The sequence below is a fragment of the Eublepharis macularius genome, chromosome 1, assembly GCF_028583425.1.
Source record: "Eublepharis macularius isolate TG4126 chromosome 1, MPM_Emac_v1.0, whole genome shotgun sequence".
Classification (NCBI taxonomy): domain Eukaryota; kingdom Metazoa; phylum Chordata; class Lepidosauria; order Squamata; family Eublepharidae; genus Eublepharis; species Eublepharis macularius.
The window spans coordinates 83,269,831-83,287,127 of NC_072790.1; the positions used below are offsets into that span (position 1 = coordinate 83,269,831).

A 17,297-nucleotide genomic window follows, 5' to 3' on the forward strand; every position below is an offset into this window, starting at 1 on the left:
TCACCAGGCACAATCCATATGCTTTCAAGCAGTTTCTTTAATCACGAATCCTAGGAATGTGAAATTTGTTAAAAATGAAAATGAGTATGAAAAGTGAAAGAAAATACCCTTAGGATGACAGCACCCCAGCACCCATCAGATGTTGTTTTAAATAGGACATCAATGCATATACTGTTTTAATCCCCTGGGGGAGGCAAATAATAATTTATTTAGTAATGTAATAATGTGGAGGCATGGATTATCAGGATTCAGATAGCTGAGGGTGGGGGAGGGCAGTGTGTGACTCTGCTACACTGATGTGCTTGATATTACTGCCTTTCCTTGTTTGTCCAATATTTCAGATTAAAAGGTCTGCAGTTTCTCCAGCAGCACTTAAAATTTGCATTACACACACATTTGGTTCATCATGCAGTAATACACAATTGGACGTTAAACAACTGGAAAATAGAGAGGGTGGGTATTGTTATTAGTGTAACTACTGGTTTATGCATCTTTATTCTGTGAATAGTTTTGGGTCAGGCACGTTACTCTGACCTTATCTATGTGACCCAAACACCAATCTTTTCCTAGCATGATCTTCAGTGTAATGAGTAACTTTGAAAGTAGAATAGGCGCTTACTACCTTATTGCTTTCTAATTTCAGCTGGTCTTAATAAAAGTACTAGGTTAGTATGTCTACCAAATATAAATCCCAGAGAACAAAAATTGTTATGGAAGTTATAATCAAACACAACCACTAGGTGGGAGAACTGCAAAGCTAGTCGATGACAAAACTATACTTTTCAACTAGAACTCCATTCAGTGTAGTCTAGGCAAAATAAAAACAAAACCACTGACTCATAACATTCCAAAGGACATTTTTCCCCTCTCAAGCTGAGTCAAGGTTTTCATCCCCTCAAAACTGGACTACTTTGGACATCTGCTATGCAAGCCTTTCTCCAGAGGCTATTCACATGCAGAACTCTTAGTGTTATTGACACAGCATAACAAACAGATGGTTGCTCTCAAAACACACCACAAAATATGGTGTGTGTGGGGGGAGAGACTAAGTGGGGAGATAAGAGGGCCAAATCAGTATGGATCATTTGTAATAACACATATCCTATGCAGATAATAACAGAGCAGTAATTTATAATAGGCAGTGACGAGCAACACTGCATTTTGGTGCTACAACAGCCACTGCTTGCAAATTTAAAAGATGCCCTCAGGGAGGAGTCTTAGAAGCATTTCAGATCAGTGCTAATGTTTCAAATGCATAAACAGCAGCTTTCATGATGAATGCAAGCAGGGCTTGCTGGCAAGTGTGGAAGCCAGCAGAATCTCAGTAGCCCGAAGCTGTCTAAATATTGATTTGGCCTTTATTGTGGGTCTACCATCGTGCTGCCTTTGAAACTGCTGGTATTTAATTCACCATGACAAGAAAGCAGATATTCAGGGACTGTAAAGTGGTTATAAATATTGCACGTTTTTGAGATGAAGGTTTAAAAGCTGCATATATTACAGTTACCAAGCCATGGTTGAAAGTTTTTTTTACAGGAGAAACTTTAAGTAGGCTACTAAATATCAGAGCAACAGCATAACCGAGAGGATGCATAATGAATACAACAATATGCTGCAGCACTTAGGTTGGAGGTAAAATAGCAGTGTTAAATATTATATTCAAAAGAATGCAAATTTGTCAACAGAAAACAGCTTTCTAGCCCTTCTCATTTATATCTATAAACAAACATCCGTATGATAAGCTAGTGTTTTCTTTGTTTAGAAAAAAAAAAAGGTGGAGGTGCCAGTACGCATACACAGAATTGCACCAATTTCCACCAATTCCTCCCTCAGGACTTGGGAGAGCCCCCAGAAAAGGCGTTGGTACTCAGAAACCACTACGTACCACCACCAAAACAGTCCTGTGATATAAACAGACGTGCTTTCTCTCTCTCTCACCTAACATTTCAGCATAGAAATCACTGAGCTTATGTTAGAAGGTACCGTCCTAGACCCTTTAGTCTCACCTCTTTACTGAATACCCACTTTGAATGTACTGACCTCAAATCTAAGAATCCTTCACGTGTACTGTAAGAAGCTCCATGCACGGCAAAGGCCATGTAGAAAATTTCACTTTTATTTACAGCATTTATATCCCACATTTCAGCCCAGTAAGGTCCCCAAGATGGATAACAATTAAAAGAAGCATAAAAATACACCATGTTATCCCATGTTATCTCATTGGGAATGTTATCCCAATCTTTAAGAAAGGGAAGAAGGATGACCCGGGAAACTACAGGCCGGTCAGTCTGACTTCTGTTGCTGGGAAGATATTAGAACAGATTTTAAAGGAATCAATCTGTAAGCATCTGAAGGACCGCTCAGAGATCCGGGGAAGTCAGCATGGTTTTGTTCCTAACAGATCTTGTCAGACCAACCTGGTTTCCTTCTTTGATCGAGTGACCAGCTTACTGGATTGGAGGAACTCTGTTGACGTGATTTATCTGGATTTCAGTAAAGCTTTTGATAAGGTCTCCCATGACATTCTGATGGGCAAACTGGAAGACTGTGGACTGGACTATAGGACAGTTCGGTGGATAGGGAACTGGTTAGAAGAGTGGTGGTCAACGGTGTTTCATCAGACTGGAGGGAGGTGTCCAGTGGGGTGCCGCAGGGCTCGGTTTTGAGCTTGGTACTTTTCAATATTTTTATCAATGATCTGGATGAAGGAGTGGAAGGGCTGCTCATTAAATTTGCTGATGATACCAAGTTGGGAGGAGTAGCAAACACCCAAGAAGATAGAATTAAAATTCAACAAGACCTGAATACTCTGGAGAAGTGGGCAGCTGTGAATAGGAAGCAATTCAACAAAGACAAGTGCACAGTATTATATCTGGGCCACAAGAATGGGAAGCACAAATACTGGATGGGGGATACACTTCTGGGCAGTAGTATATGTGAAAGGGATCTTGGGGTAAGAGTGGACTGTAAACTAAATATGAGCAGTCAGTGTGGTGCGGTGGCAAAAAAGGCTAATTCAATCTTGGGTTGTATCAAAGGGGCCATAGTGTTGAAATCGCAGGAAGTCATAGCCCCTCTCTATACTGTCTTGGTCAGGCCGCACCTGGGGTATTGTGTGTAGTTTTGGAGGCCTCACTTCAAAAAGGATGTGGACAAAATCGAGAGGGTGCAGAGGAGAGCGACGAGGATGATCAGGGGTCTGGAGACTGAGCCCTACGAGGAAAGGCTGAGGGCCTTGGGAATGTTTAGTTTGGAGAAGAGGAGGTTGAGGGGGGACATGATTGCTCTCTTTAAATATTTGAAAGGCTGTCATTTGGAGGAGGGCAAGGAGCTGTTCCAGTTGGCAGCAGAGGGTAGGACCCGAAGCAATGGGCTTAAATTACATGCACAAAAGTACTGGCTGGATATCAGGAAAAACTTTTTCACAGTCAGAGTAGTTCAAAAGTGGAATCAGCTGCCTAGGGAGGTGGTGAGCTCCCCCTCACAGGCAGTTTTCAAGAAGAAGCTGGATGAATACTTGTCAGAGATGCTTTAGGCTGATCCTGCACTGGGCAGGGGGTTGGACTAGATGGTCTGTATGGCCCCTTCCAGCTCTATGATTCTATGAAAACCAATTAAAACCCAGAGCTAAAAAAATGTGCATAAAACATACGACATCAAATTGTATGGGGATATAACCTCATAAACCAGCTGAAATCCAGGCAATCAAGACCCAAACAAATAATCTGAGCATTGAGGCAATCTTGGAAGCTGTGTGATTGTTGTTAGCAGCAGCAACTGTATGGACTTTTGCACTTTGAGAAAGAAACCAATTCTGTCCCTTTCCTCTGAAGTGGAGAGTTCCTGCCCACGTTCCTAGAAAACTAAGCGGGATCTGTTTTCATGTTCACTAGATGGATGTGAGAAGGATTTGTCACCTGACCTTACAAAGCAGTTGCTGAACCCCTTCATAGAATCCCAAGGGTCATTTAACAGTTAAGTAACAAAAAAGTAAAGTGACACAGAGGATCACCCCCTCCCCTATTTGAATGTCAGCAATAACCTCCCTTGGTTCACTGTACTCTGTCCCACTTGGTGTCTTTCCTGTTAGTGCGAGGAGGTCTTGTCTACACAAAGAGTAAACCAATGTAGCTTCTTGTGAATTGACTGGTCAACCCTTACAACAAGGGAGGAATATTTATTTAACAATAAAGCAAATACTTTATGGAGATGTCCACACTATAGGTTCTGGAATTCTGCAAAAGAATATAATCAGGCTCACAATGTTTGTTCCTTTCCCCCCAAATTGGACAGAGCCTCTTTGTTCAGCTCATGGACTGGAGGTGTCGTAAGGGTTACCACAGTCTATTCAAATAAAACATTAGGAAACTATTTCCATCATTCCATCACTCAAATTAAGTTTCTTTGAATCATATTAGTGCTGTGATCATTAGAAAAGACTTGAAAAATGTTATTTTGTCAAGAGGAAGGACGGTGGGAGGTGGGGGAGAAACTCCCCTCCCCCCCAGCCACCTCAAACAGCTTTTACCACTACTTGGAAAAATGCATGGTTTCCAGATCAGTTCCCTAGAGAAGATAAAAGCAGGGCAGGTATGGTGCTATTCTGTGGGGGAAAAGAAGAAGAAAGAGATAGAGCTCCTCTCTCTCCATGTTGTTCTCCCCCTTAAAAACACCCCCCCCCCAAAGCAGTCTTAGTCATACCCAGTGATTCTTGGGTCCCATCCTTAACTTTTGCCCAGGGACCCAAAATCACTAACAATGCATACAGTTAAAGTCCACCTATTCAGAACTTCAGTCATATTCACTTCCATTAGTGTTATTTTCATTGGGATGCTTTTCTTCCCAGAAATTTTCTGGGAAGTGTTCTGTTGCAACAGCGTGTACCCTAATTCCAGCAAACTCGGGCATTTTATCCAGGGCATTAGCAGTGCAGCCCTAAGCACAGCTGCGCCCTTTTAAGCCCATTGGTGTCAAAAGATTTAGAAGCATGTGATTCTGCTTAGGATTGCATTGTAAACCATCTAAAGTGCAGTGCAGATATAGAAATTAACTAGGGTTCAGGACCAGGCCACAGGATCATATATTCACCTCTTCTTTATCCACCAGCCCTCACACATATTTTCTCCTGACTACCCATGCTCAACATGACAAACATTTGGATTCTCAATATAAGTTCAAGGGCATTGTCACATTGTTGACACTCATAGGTATTCCTCAACCCAGGTTGAGAATGTCAGCATGATGTCATGGACTGCTTGTGGCTGCTAAACCCTAGTCGACTGGTACATTTGTACTACTTTCATATTTTTACTGGTTTCAGAGGTGACTTGCTTTGATGCAGCTTAATAACCCTACCATGCCTTTTTGTAAAGCTTCAATTTATATAATAAAGCACTCTCAAGACACGCAAGATAAGTTTAGTGACAACTAACAGTGTTTCTATCTTTTCTCCACACACGCACAAAGGTCTCAGAGATTAAACACAATCTGTAATCTTATTTGCCATAATTAACAAGCCTGTCTTTTTTTTTTAAGGGCTAGGATGCTGGTAGAGAGATGGAGTGTTATTTTCAAAGTTCATTTTGGCATACAGTATCAAATACATTTTTCAAAATACAATTTGTTAAATGGACTGCTTAGGTATTTTTATTCAATTTTTAAACAGGGGGATTATTCTTTATTTTTAACAGTGATTTTATAAACTGTGATATAAATAATCAATGCCCATTACAAATGAGGAAGCAGACAGAATTAGCTTGGTAAAGTGGTTAAAATGTTTCTAACGAGGATCTGGGATTCAAATCTCCATTGTTATCATAAAGCTGATGGGTGATCTCGGACTAGTCATGTCCTCACAACCTAACCTACTCTGTAAGGTCAATGTGAGGGTAAAAAAAAAGAGGACTATTGAATGATGCCCTGAGCAACCTGGATGAAAGATGTGATAAAACAATAATATATCTAAGTGGCCTATTCAAATGTACGTGCAACTTTTATACAGGTAACCTTTGCAAATAGAAGGCTAAATTAATCGATCTAAAACACACACAGGAAACCACAAAGCTGTCAAATGCCACGTAATGTTTAAGAGGACTATGTGAAGAAAATTCTTTCTTGGTTAGGTTAGGACAATGATGCTAACATTTCACCGCTAACTAGAACCCAGTTTTAATTTAATTCTGCTTTGTCTTTCATTCTAGCAGTGGAGGGAGAACGTGAACAACACGTTGCTCTCATACATGCATATTCAGATATATTTCATTGCACTAAGCAAGTGATTATAAAGCCAAATTAAAGGACATAATGGATATAAGTAGACCCACCTGCCAATTGCCTTTTGTCCTCAATTTTGATGGGGGTAATGAGAGCCTGATAGGGTTGCCAGTCCCCTCCTTGGGGTGGGGAGTCCCCTGCTCCCACCCTCCACTCCTGCTTACTTGGTTGGTGGAGGAGGCATGGGCCTCCCGGAAGCGTGCTCCCGGGCAGCACAGTGTGCTCCCGTGGCCCGATCTGGCTTGGATTGGGCCCAAATCAGCCTGGAACAGGCCGCTGTGGAGCACGGGAGCATTTCCAAACTCCACAGTTTCGGGCCCGATCCAGGATGATGCAGAGTGCAGGAGCACTCCCATGCTTTGCAACTGCCCAATCCAGGCCAAATTGGGCCCAATTTGGCCCCCTCTGCAGAGCGTGGGAGCTTTCCTGGACTGGCTGTAACCCGCATGACGATGTCACTTCCCAGAAGTGATGTCATCACTGGGAGGACATGGGGACCTGGCAACCCTAGAGTCTGAGCAAAAAATGAGGCCAAAAGAGTCAAATTCATTCAGGACAAGCTTGAAAAATGTTTCCCGATAATTTGGCTAACTCTCTTTCAAGAGGTTTCTTAAATTTTCCTCCCACTTTTGAAAGTTCACATATGAGATTTGTGTATGCCTGTGTTAACGTAGAGTTACAGTGTAATGCACTGTGCAGAGGTCTCCCCTCTAAGGTAACTCAGTGATTCCAGTTGGCGTATAACGCTGCAGCTCGGCTATTATTGGGAGCCAAAATGATCATGAATATTACTCGCATTGCACAGGCACTCCATTAGCTAGATAATAGTTACCAAGCCCAATTCAAGATATTGGCTACCACTTACAAAACTCATCATAGCCTTGGTCCATCATATCTACAGGACTGCCTCTCTCCCTATATTCCACCATGGCAACTTTGCTCATCTGAACTGGGCCTTCTGCAAGTGTCACCTTGCACATGGACAAAATCAACAGCCGCCCATGTACGAGCATTCTCTGTAGCAGTCCCCACTATGGAATGCTCTACCTGAGGAAGTTAGGAAAGGTCGCAGTCTCCTAGCCTTCCACAAATGATGAAAAAGAGGGCTTTTTACTCAGATAGGAGGAATCACGAATCAGTAAAGGGACATGGAAGGACTACAGACTTTACTACTACTGCTGTAAATATTGATGGACCGTAGACTCCACTACTATTACTATAAGTATGATCCTACTGACTGGTTCTGATGTTGTTTAATATGTCAGTCGTAGAATTGCTTATGATCTGTTTCAACATTTCTTCAAGCTCTGTATTGGATTTCTGTGGGTTTTTTTAAATCTTTGCAAATTTGCATGAATATACGTATTACATGTTTTACTGTAATGTCTTTGACACTGACAGCACTGACTCACACTGTGTAATCTGCCTTAAATCTCAGTGAGAAAGGTGGACTATAAATAATATAAATAAAAAAAAGTTTAGCTAAATGAATAGTTCACAAAATTGTGTGGATGGAGAGAGAATTTTGGAGTTAATGGGACTATACAATAGAGGGCCAAGATTCTAATCTTCCCGTAACATTTCCACACAGTATATGCACGAGTTACAAATGTATAGTCAAAGGCAATTATCACTTTTTTGTTGTTGTTGGGTTTTTAAAAAATTGACATTTGACAGATGTGGGTAAGCTGTGGACAGCATGTATATACATTTGTTCAGCAAAAAAAAATAAAATAAAAATAATACTGGTCAACTGACTGTAGAAAGGCTAATTCTCTCCCCCCTCCCTCATCTCTGTGGTTGGATTTAGTGATTTATGCAAATAACTTGACAGCAGACTAGAAAATGCACTCTGGTATGTTTTTCTGGGAAATTAAGCCTTCACAGCAAGAGCCTCCAGTCAGCATCTGCTAGTAAATGTTGCTGACTAGGCTGGGGGTGCAAGTTTTGTATGAATTTTAGCAAAAACAACACTTAAAAGTCTGTATCATAGCAAGCAACCTGAATGGGTATCTGGAAGCAGAATAATAGAAAAACGCAACCAAGGGATTTTTAAACAACTTCTTGAGTTTGAGTGCTCAAAGATGGATATCATCTTGGAAGTTAACAATTTAAAGTGGCAAGGTATGTCATTCATCTTGTTGTAACAAGGTAGGAAAAATATTCACGTAAAGGCATTTTTAACCTGACTTTCTCCAATAAAGACTCAAAGAGGAAAAAACACCCATGATTGAGGAATAATATAACATTCCAAACACTGAGAATGGACCACAGAAGAAATATACTCTCAAAAGAGGCTTTGTTATTGTATTTGACCAGATAACATGGCAATTAAAATAATTAATTGGTAGGATGCAACCATGTATAAATATGCTTTCTTTCTGCATGTTATTGTATGATTTAAAATGGAAACTGTTAAGAACTGCATCTCTCCATCATCTTCTATTTAAGTGTGGTGCTTTGGGGAAAACTGGAAATATAACGTTCTCTGATACTCCCTTATCATTAACTTTACTTTTTTGTCATTAAATTTTTAGTATATCTTAAGACCTATATGGCTTACATTTTTATGTTTGGTATATACATACAAACACAACCAAGGAAGAAAATCTTCTGCTGTGTGACACAGCAGTACAGAAGAATGAGACACACTCTTCAAATAGTAATCTTTATTTACAGAAGAGGCCACATCCTTGGATAACAGATTTTTTAAAAGGCTATTTAGACTAACATATCATGCTATCCTAACGTGTGCTTCAGAGATGGAAACAAATTTAGATGCTTCTGAAAAATTTGATGGGTTAATATGGCAACTTGGTTATCAAATACACAGAGCCTCTTATGTACCTCTCCTTGGTATGAGCATAAGGTGCTATAGCCATTCTACATCCACAACACATGCATTCAAACAACACAGAGTACGCTTGGTTCAGGTCAGATAGATCACATTAAGCTTACTGAATATTTTTGTGGAAAATTCTTTGCTGTCTGAGCACTATTCCCATGTTTGTGAACTTAATACTTATTACATAAACATAGAGCACATTAAAACAACATTAGGTTAGCTTAAGCCTACTGACTCTGACCACTGCATAAAATTACATCTTTGTGTGTGTTCCATGCTGTCAATATATTTTAATCAGGTCTGATCACTCTTTTAGGGTTGGAATAAGACCCTTCCCCTCCCAGACTGGCTAGTGACTGACTTTTTTGCCTCCCCCTGTAAAACGTGGCTTAGGTCATTGTCTTGTGTCATTTAGTTACGTGCTCTACATGCAACTTTCTATGCTTGCAGAAGGACCATCTTTTCCTAACTGCACCCCAAGCTTTGACATCTCTTGGCTGCTGTAGCATAGTGATTAAGTGGTTGGGTTGTGAATCAGCAATCGGCCAGTTCAACTTCCACTACTGTCATAAGCTCAGCAGGTGGTCTTGAGTAAGCCACTCCTCTAAGCCCTGGTTTCTCAGCTGTATTGTGGGGATAACAACAACACCGACTTCGTTCACTGCTCTGAGTTGGCTCTAACCTGTCCTTAAGGAAGGTATATACGCACACTGCTGCTGTTGTTTTTGTTGTTAGTATTATTAGGGGAGAGATAGTAGGCAGCTGTTTGTACCTTTGACCTGGATTAAGTGGCTATCTGCTTCCATGGGATGATGAGTTTCTGCTTAAAAGCAACTGAAACATGGTCCAGTATGGACCAGCACTGTTTTAATCATTTTCTATGTGGATTGTAGATCCAACTGGGAATGACAATGTTAATTTAGAAGAGTGTGTGCATCTGAGTATATGAATGACTGCGGGAGTATGAATACATATGTGAGCAATAGCATGTTCCATCTGTTAAGACAGGATCATGCTCATTTGAATTTATATTCATATTATATTATTGCTACACTTGAGTGTGTCCCAAAAAAGGCTACAGTGCTGGCAGCTAATATCACTACAGCTGCTCAACTTATTAACAGCATAAATAAACTTTTAGAGACACTTGAAGAAAATAACTGCAATTAGTGCTGTCTGAATAAAATAATGAACAGCAAAATATTATTCTGATGGCTCATTCATGTATTTCCATATGATGAAACACATAGCCCCGTGCATGCTGAATCATCTTATATTTAGTAATTAGAAAATTAATATCATGGTATAGTGTTTCTTAACTAAGATGAGGTCCTCATTTGGTAAATTTAGTGGCTTTATAATTTCTGTTCCCGTCTCTTATTTTCAAAGAGAGCAGAGCAGAGAATCACATAACAACCAATGCTCTTTGATGTAATGAAATATACTCAGCAGGAAAGAGACTTTAAGATCAGTGGGAAAATATAAAGAAAGTTTGGTTGGACTTAATACCAGGGGTGGATTGAGATGCTCTAATAGCTGTAGGCGGGGAGGGGGGAGGAGCCTCAGAGTGGCTCTCTGTATACCATACTTTTAATCATAGCCATGCAACTTCAGACAGCTACCTAAATAAAGAAATCTTAGTTGATTACAGTACTTGGACATGTTTCAGTTAATTGCATTCATCAAAGCTGTATGCATTTGTATATAAGTACAATATTGAGTACAGTGGAGTTTGCTCTTGAACCATGTTGATTCGTATCAGAGAATTAGAAGACTGTAACCCTTTACACATCACAGTGAATTCAATTAATGTCTGGCTGAACTCTAGTGAGGAAGATGCATTGCTAGAATAGGAAGTTTCTATAGCACTTAATGTGCAGACCAGTCCTTCTTTCAAGGGCTTATACAATAGATACACAGGACATCACATGTCAATATCTTACTATATAATTGAGTAAGTGTCTTTCAGACGACTCACTTTCTACCCTGGTGCACCACCAGAGGGCGCTGCCACAGAGGAAAGCCCAGGTAACTCACCATATCGCTCCAGAAAACATGCCATGGTGGGAAACCCAGGCCGGAAACAGGAGCAGAGCAGGTGGCAATGCCTTCCCCGTGCCTTAACCCAGTCAGTATTAGGAGCGGAGTAAGTGGCAGTGCCCTCCCCCCCTTCAGCCAGCTCATATTAGGAGTAGTACAAGTAGCAACCCATCACAGTAAGGTCTACAAAACCAACAAAATATAATGACACACAAATATGGCAAAAATACCAAACACTTTTATATAAAGTACTTCTGAATAAGGCTGATAACATCAACTACTTAGGACTTTCAAAATAACACAAGGAATGCACAACCCAAAAATCCAAATCTCCCCCAGGGATAATGTCCCAATATAGTCTCTTGAAAATTATCGAATATATTCTTTTCTTCTTAACTGCAGTGGTCTTCCGACGAACACGTTCCGATGACCAACTCCCAGCCGGGAGGATCTGCAGCTAGGACGCCAAGCCCACGGGGAGGAAAAAGGGCCACCACGTGCTCAACAGGGCGCAAGCTGAACTCCTGTTTCGGAATTTCTTTTTCAAGAGCACGGTATAGGGATAGTTGTGCGGTTCCGCAATGCTTCACTCACTCCTCTAGCGCCATCTGGATACCAGATATCAGGAAACTCTCCCCTTTCTAGAGCCCGTTGTATTTTTTTTTCCCACAACGGGCTTTGTTTCTGGTACAGAAATAATCAAGACTCTTACTTACAAAAGGTGCTTGTGTGATGTGATTCTCCTCCCTATTCCCCTCCGAAGAACCCCTCATTCACCATAGTCTCTTGTCTCCACCACTCCTACATGCTAGCAAAAGTCTGATAAAGGCTATTATGGCAGCATTCTCTACCACCACCTGCCAAAGTTGTTAAAGCATATTTGCACATTGAACAAAACAGAGCTCAACTACACAAGACAAATTACACGAGGACACTCAAGTGAAGAAGCGTAGTTTGAATTTCACCTCTCTCTACAGAGCCGGCAAAGATTGCTCCTCAGAGGGTTTGTTAATTTCAACCCTCTACAGAGCCAAAGAGGAAATTAACAAACCCTCTAAGGAGCTCTTCTTGCTGACTCTGAGATATGGTGTAGTACACTTGGATTCAAACTGAAGATTTCAGTTGTTGCTGATCACTGTTGATCTTACTCTGAAAAGTCTCCAACTCTCCAGATCCCATGTTTTCTAGCCCCTACAAATCTTCAAGTCTTCTGCATCCAGAGGTGACAAGGAATTCATCTTTGATATAAAACCAGAGAATTAAGGCCAGGTTAGGTGTACCCTAACTAAGGTTCTTTGTCAGGGCTCATTTTGAGGGGGAACGCACAGGAACACAGTTGTGGCAGTTCCCCAAAGAGGTCACGTTAGGTGGCCCTGCCCACCTCAGCCATTTTGGGCCCATTTCAGCCTGGATTGGGGCCAAAACGGCCTGGATCAGGCCTCTAATAGGTGGTGGATCACTCTCCCACTCACCAGAGGCCAGATCCTGACCATTTTGGGCCTCTTTTCGGCCATTTTCAGCCCCTTTTTGCCATTTTGGGCCCAATTTCGGCCCTGAATGGCCAGGATTGGGTCCAAAACAGCCAGGATAGGTGACGCAAGGGGGTGTGGCATATGCAAATCAGTTATGCTAATGACACACTTCTGGTGATGGTAAGGGGTGTGGCATATGCTAATGAGTTATGCTAATGAGTTCCTCCAGCTCTTTTTCTACGGAATGACCCCTGCTCTTTGCCATGTGTGACAGACGGCAGTTTTTTAAAAGCTTAGAAGTTCTGTACAAACAGCTGAAAGACTGTCAAGGGTTAATTCTTCACAGAAACAGAGAGCCTTGAGTGACAGGCTACTCCAAGGAATCTGATTGGGTGGTATGAGCTGAACAGAGAAAGACTTCTGCACTGGAGGCTGAGGAAGAGAGGAGATTTCGAGAACTAACAGTTTGGAGATTCAGCCCTGACTGAGAGCAGTTTAACACAGATGGAAGAACTGGGGGAAAGTTAATTTCCTAATTAGGGGAAAAGGGTATAAGAATGGATCTCTGAACCTTTTAATTTCAGTTGGTTGCTGAATTTAAAACCTTACCTCCAAGTCTGTTTTTCCTTCCAACCTCTTAGCCTTACTAATTCCTGTTCCAAACTCCAGACCGCTGACCTTATGGCTTCTAGCTTTCCTAATCTTCCCTCCTTGTCAGTGGTTCTCTTCCCACTTCTCTTATCTCCTCTCCCTCCTCCCTACCAACTTCCACATTTTTGCATTCAATTTGTGACAACTATACATGTCACTCCTCCCCAGGTTTCTCTTTGGAATGGCCACCTTGGTATGTGTGTTATGCACTGTCAAGTCACCTCCGGCTTATGGCAACTTTATGAATTAACATCCAAAATGTCCTATTACTGATAGCCTTGCTCTGCTCTTGCAAACTGAAGACCGTGGTTTCCTTTATTGAGACAAGCCATCTCATGCTCTTCTCCTACTAGTCTTCAACTTTTCCCATTGTCTTTTCCAGTCAATTTTGTCTTCTTAAGATGTGACCAAAGTACTATATATGGAGGAGCACATTAATTCATGTTTAGATAACAATTAAACACTAGGCTCTTCGCAAAGTTAATGTTTCACTACAAGTTGGCTACTATTGTATTTCACTACTGAATTGTATAGACTTACTGCTGTAATGTTATAGGGAACCTACGTTTTACTTCTATTTGCTGCTCTGTATCTTGGTCAGGATAATAAGGTTATTCTCTGCTAAAGTACCTGTCTCTTGAGTTCATTCTGCTCTGGAATTTTATTGAGGTCCAGAAATGAGTATACAACATATTAAAAGATCCCCGGGTGCCGGTGTTCAAGTCCTACTACACATGTAGGAATGCTCATAAGTGTATGTCCTGAAATGGGTATCTAATTTGGTTAACACTGCTGCTGTGTCAAACACTCATTTTCCATGAAAGGACAAAATGAAACATATCTTCCATAAAATGAGACCAGGGAAAGCCTGGACTATTTTACAAAAAGGAAAACAGTTTGCGCAAACCTGACCATTTTAATGACTAGGATACTTTGTCTGGAGGAATCAGTTATGCTCCTACCAAGTACTTGTGCAGGGAAAAACAATAAGATGCCTTAGAGATCTGAGAAAGAATTTGAAGAGGATAACCTTGAGAAGGCCAAAAGGCAACACAAAACAAGTTCTCCAACAAAACTGCAACAACAATGAAAATAACTAAAAGGTGAAGTGCAGCATGTCCCCAAGCACAAAGTTCTAATTACTTAAGAGCCACTTAAGTTTTAGGAAGAAGAAGTAATTTCTGTGGATTCTTCCTTCCAACTCCAAGTAGAGCTCACTTTTGCCCTGAGCTATTCCTAAGGTTTTGCCGACCCCCTTCAAGCAACAATATTTCAGAGGGGTTAGTTGGCTGCTGTAGGAGGGGGAAGTGGGAAAGTCCCATCCTACAAGGATCATTGGATATGTACCAATTGTTCTTTCTCCACATTACCAGGCATTATAAAACAAACATAAATCTATGTTTGTTTTATAATGCCTGGTAATGTGGAGAAACTACAATGCCAAGACCACGGCAATACAGCCCGGAAAACCCACAACAACCAAACATAAATCTAGTTTAACATTTTCTTCTCTCCTTCACAAAGTATTTTTATGCTTCCTTTCTTGTTTATAGATCCAGCAGAGTTAGCCATGTTAGCCTGTAGTTGCAAAATAGTGAAGAGTCCAGTAACACCTTTAAGACAAACCAATTTTATTGTAGCATAAGCTTTTGAGAACCACAGCTCTATTTGTCAGATGTATGGAGGGTGTAGATGACTGGGGAAGGCAATGGCAAACCACCCCGTGAAAGGTCTGCCAAGAAAATGTCATGATGCGACATCCCCCCATGGGTCAGTAATGACTCGGTGCTTGCACAGGGGACTTCCTTTACCTTTTATATGGAGGGTATGAAGAAACTGGCCAGAGATATATAGGCAGTGAAGGGAGGGGAGAGAGGGTGCAGGGAGAGAGGGCTATATAAATGTAAATCAGTTGCAAAAGTCATGAAAGAGGTGACATGTGCAATCCAGGCTGGGTGTGACCCCTTCCCTCCATTGCTGAATCTGAATGGAATGCATGAAGGCAGTTACTTCTGGTAATGAGATAACCATCCAAAGTCTCTATTCAATCCAAGTCTGACTGAGTCAAATTTACATATGAATTCGAATTCAGCAGCTTCCCTTTGGATTTTGTTTTTGAAATGTTTTTGTTGAACTACGGTGACCTTTAAGTCCTTGATGGAACGTCCTGATAGATTGAAGTGTTCTCCCACTGGTTTCTGGATATTGCCATTTTTGATGTCAGATTTGTGTCCATTTATTCTTTTGCACAGAAGTTGGCTGTTTTGTCCTATGTACAGAGCAGATGGGCGTTGTTGGCCCATGAAGGGATATATCACGTTGGAGGATGAGCAGCTGTAAGAGCCAGAGACTGTGTAGTTGACACCATTGGGTCCTGTAATTGTATTTTCTGGGTAGATATGTGGGCAGAGTTGGCACCTGGGTCTGTTGCAGGATCTGGTTCCTGTGTTGGTGACTCTGTTAGCCGGTTCATGAATGTTAGTGAGGTCGTTTAAGGTTGGGGGGTTGTCTGTAGGCAAGGAAAGGTCTTCCACCCAGGGCTTGTGATAGAGAGGCATCATTTTCCAGGATGGGCTGTAGATCACTGATGATACATTAGATAAACTTGAGCTGGGAACTATAGATGACAACAAGTGGTGTTCTGTTATTGGTTCTTTTTGGTTTGTCCTACAGCAGGCTGTTTCTGGGTACTAGTTGGCCCTGTCGATTATATCTCTGACCAGTTTCTTCATAACCTCCATGCATCTGACGAAGAGAGCTGTGATTCTCAAAAGCTTATGCTACAATAAACTTGGTTAGTCTTAAAGGTGCTATTGGACTCTTTATCATTTGTTTTTAATGTTCTAAGCTTCCTTTTAAAAAATTCAATTCAAGAAGCCACTTTGCATCTTCAATTCTCACTCAGAACAGCAAATATTAATAATATTCCCTGTTCCCTTTTCTGAATCTTGCTTGCAATAGGCAATGACAGGCAGGATGGAAACAGAGAAATAAAATGCAGTAAACTCTTGGCCTGATTGATTCTACAGTGCATGTGCAAACATTGAAGAGAGCCCTCTCCTTCCAAAGCCTCATTTCTAAAGTGCAGCATTTTCCATAGTGGAAGCCGTCAATTTTTCTACATTCCATTTAACTTTCACTTTTCCTATCCCCCTCATTTCCTAATGGCAGTTCTATTTGGCAGCATAAGTAGGTCATATGTAGCTCATTCTGAATCACTCTACTTCATCACAGAGCTAATTATTTCACAGGCAAAGTGTGGATTCCAGCTCCATGTGCTGTGGTATTACTTTGTGTGAGCAGTGAGGACAGTACAGAGAACATTAAAATGCCTGCCATAGTTCTTAGATCGTACAACAACAAACGTTCTTATTATCCTTGGTCCAGCATACCTAGGGGACCTTCTCTCTCCCTATGTTCCTTCATGAGAGTCTGGCTCATCTGAACAAAGCATCCTGCAGGTGCTACCCTGCACATGGGCAAAATCAACAGCTGCCTGTCCAAATGCTTTCTCTGTGCTTTCTCCTACCTTATGGAACAGCCTACCTGAAGAGGTCAGGAAAGCCCCCCCCCCTCTCATAGTTCCACAAATGCTGCAGAAGTGAATTATTCAAGAGGGCTTTCTTGTTCAAATAGGAGGGCTGTACTGTAAGGAGATGGTCTCAAAGAGATGCTTCACTGAAGAAACAGGGACCACAGACTTCACTTCTATGTGCTACTATGTATTATCTGTTGCTTTAAGTATGATCCTACTGGGTGGTTCTATGTTGTTTAGTATGACAGTCTTAGAATTCCTTATGCTCTGTTTCAGTATTTCTTCAACTCTATTGGATTTCTGCGGATGTTATGTCTTTGCAAATTCGCAATTATATACCCTATTACATTGTTTACTGAAATATCCTTGAAATTGACTGTACTAATCTCACACTATGTAAATCCACCTGGAGTCTCAGTGAGAAAGGTGGACTCTAAATATCATAAATAAATAATAAATACTTGTGGTGGTGCCATAATGT

The 17,297-nt window shown here is 41.2% G+C and overlaps 1 protein-coding gene across 1 annotated transcript in view; it reads right to left on the bottom strand.

Annotated features, from left to right (window-relative positions):
- Positions 1-17,297, bottom strand: part of BACH2 (BTB domain and CNC homolog 2) — a 216,850-nt gene that overhangs the window by 22,850 nt on the left and 176,703 nt on the right. The gene's annotated exons all lie outside the window — the stretch shown is intronic.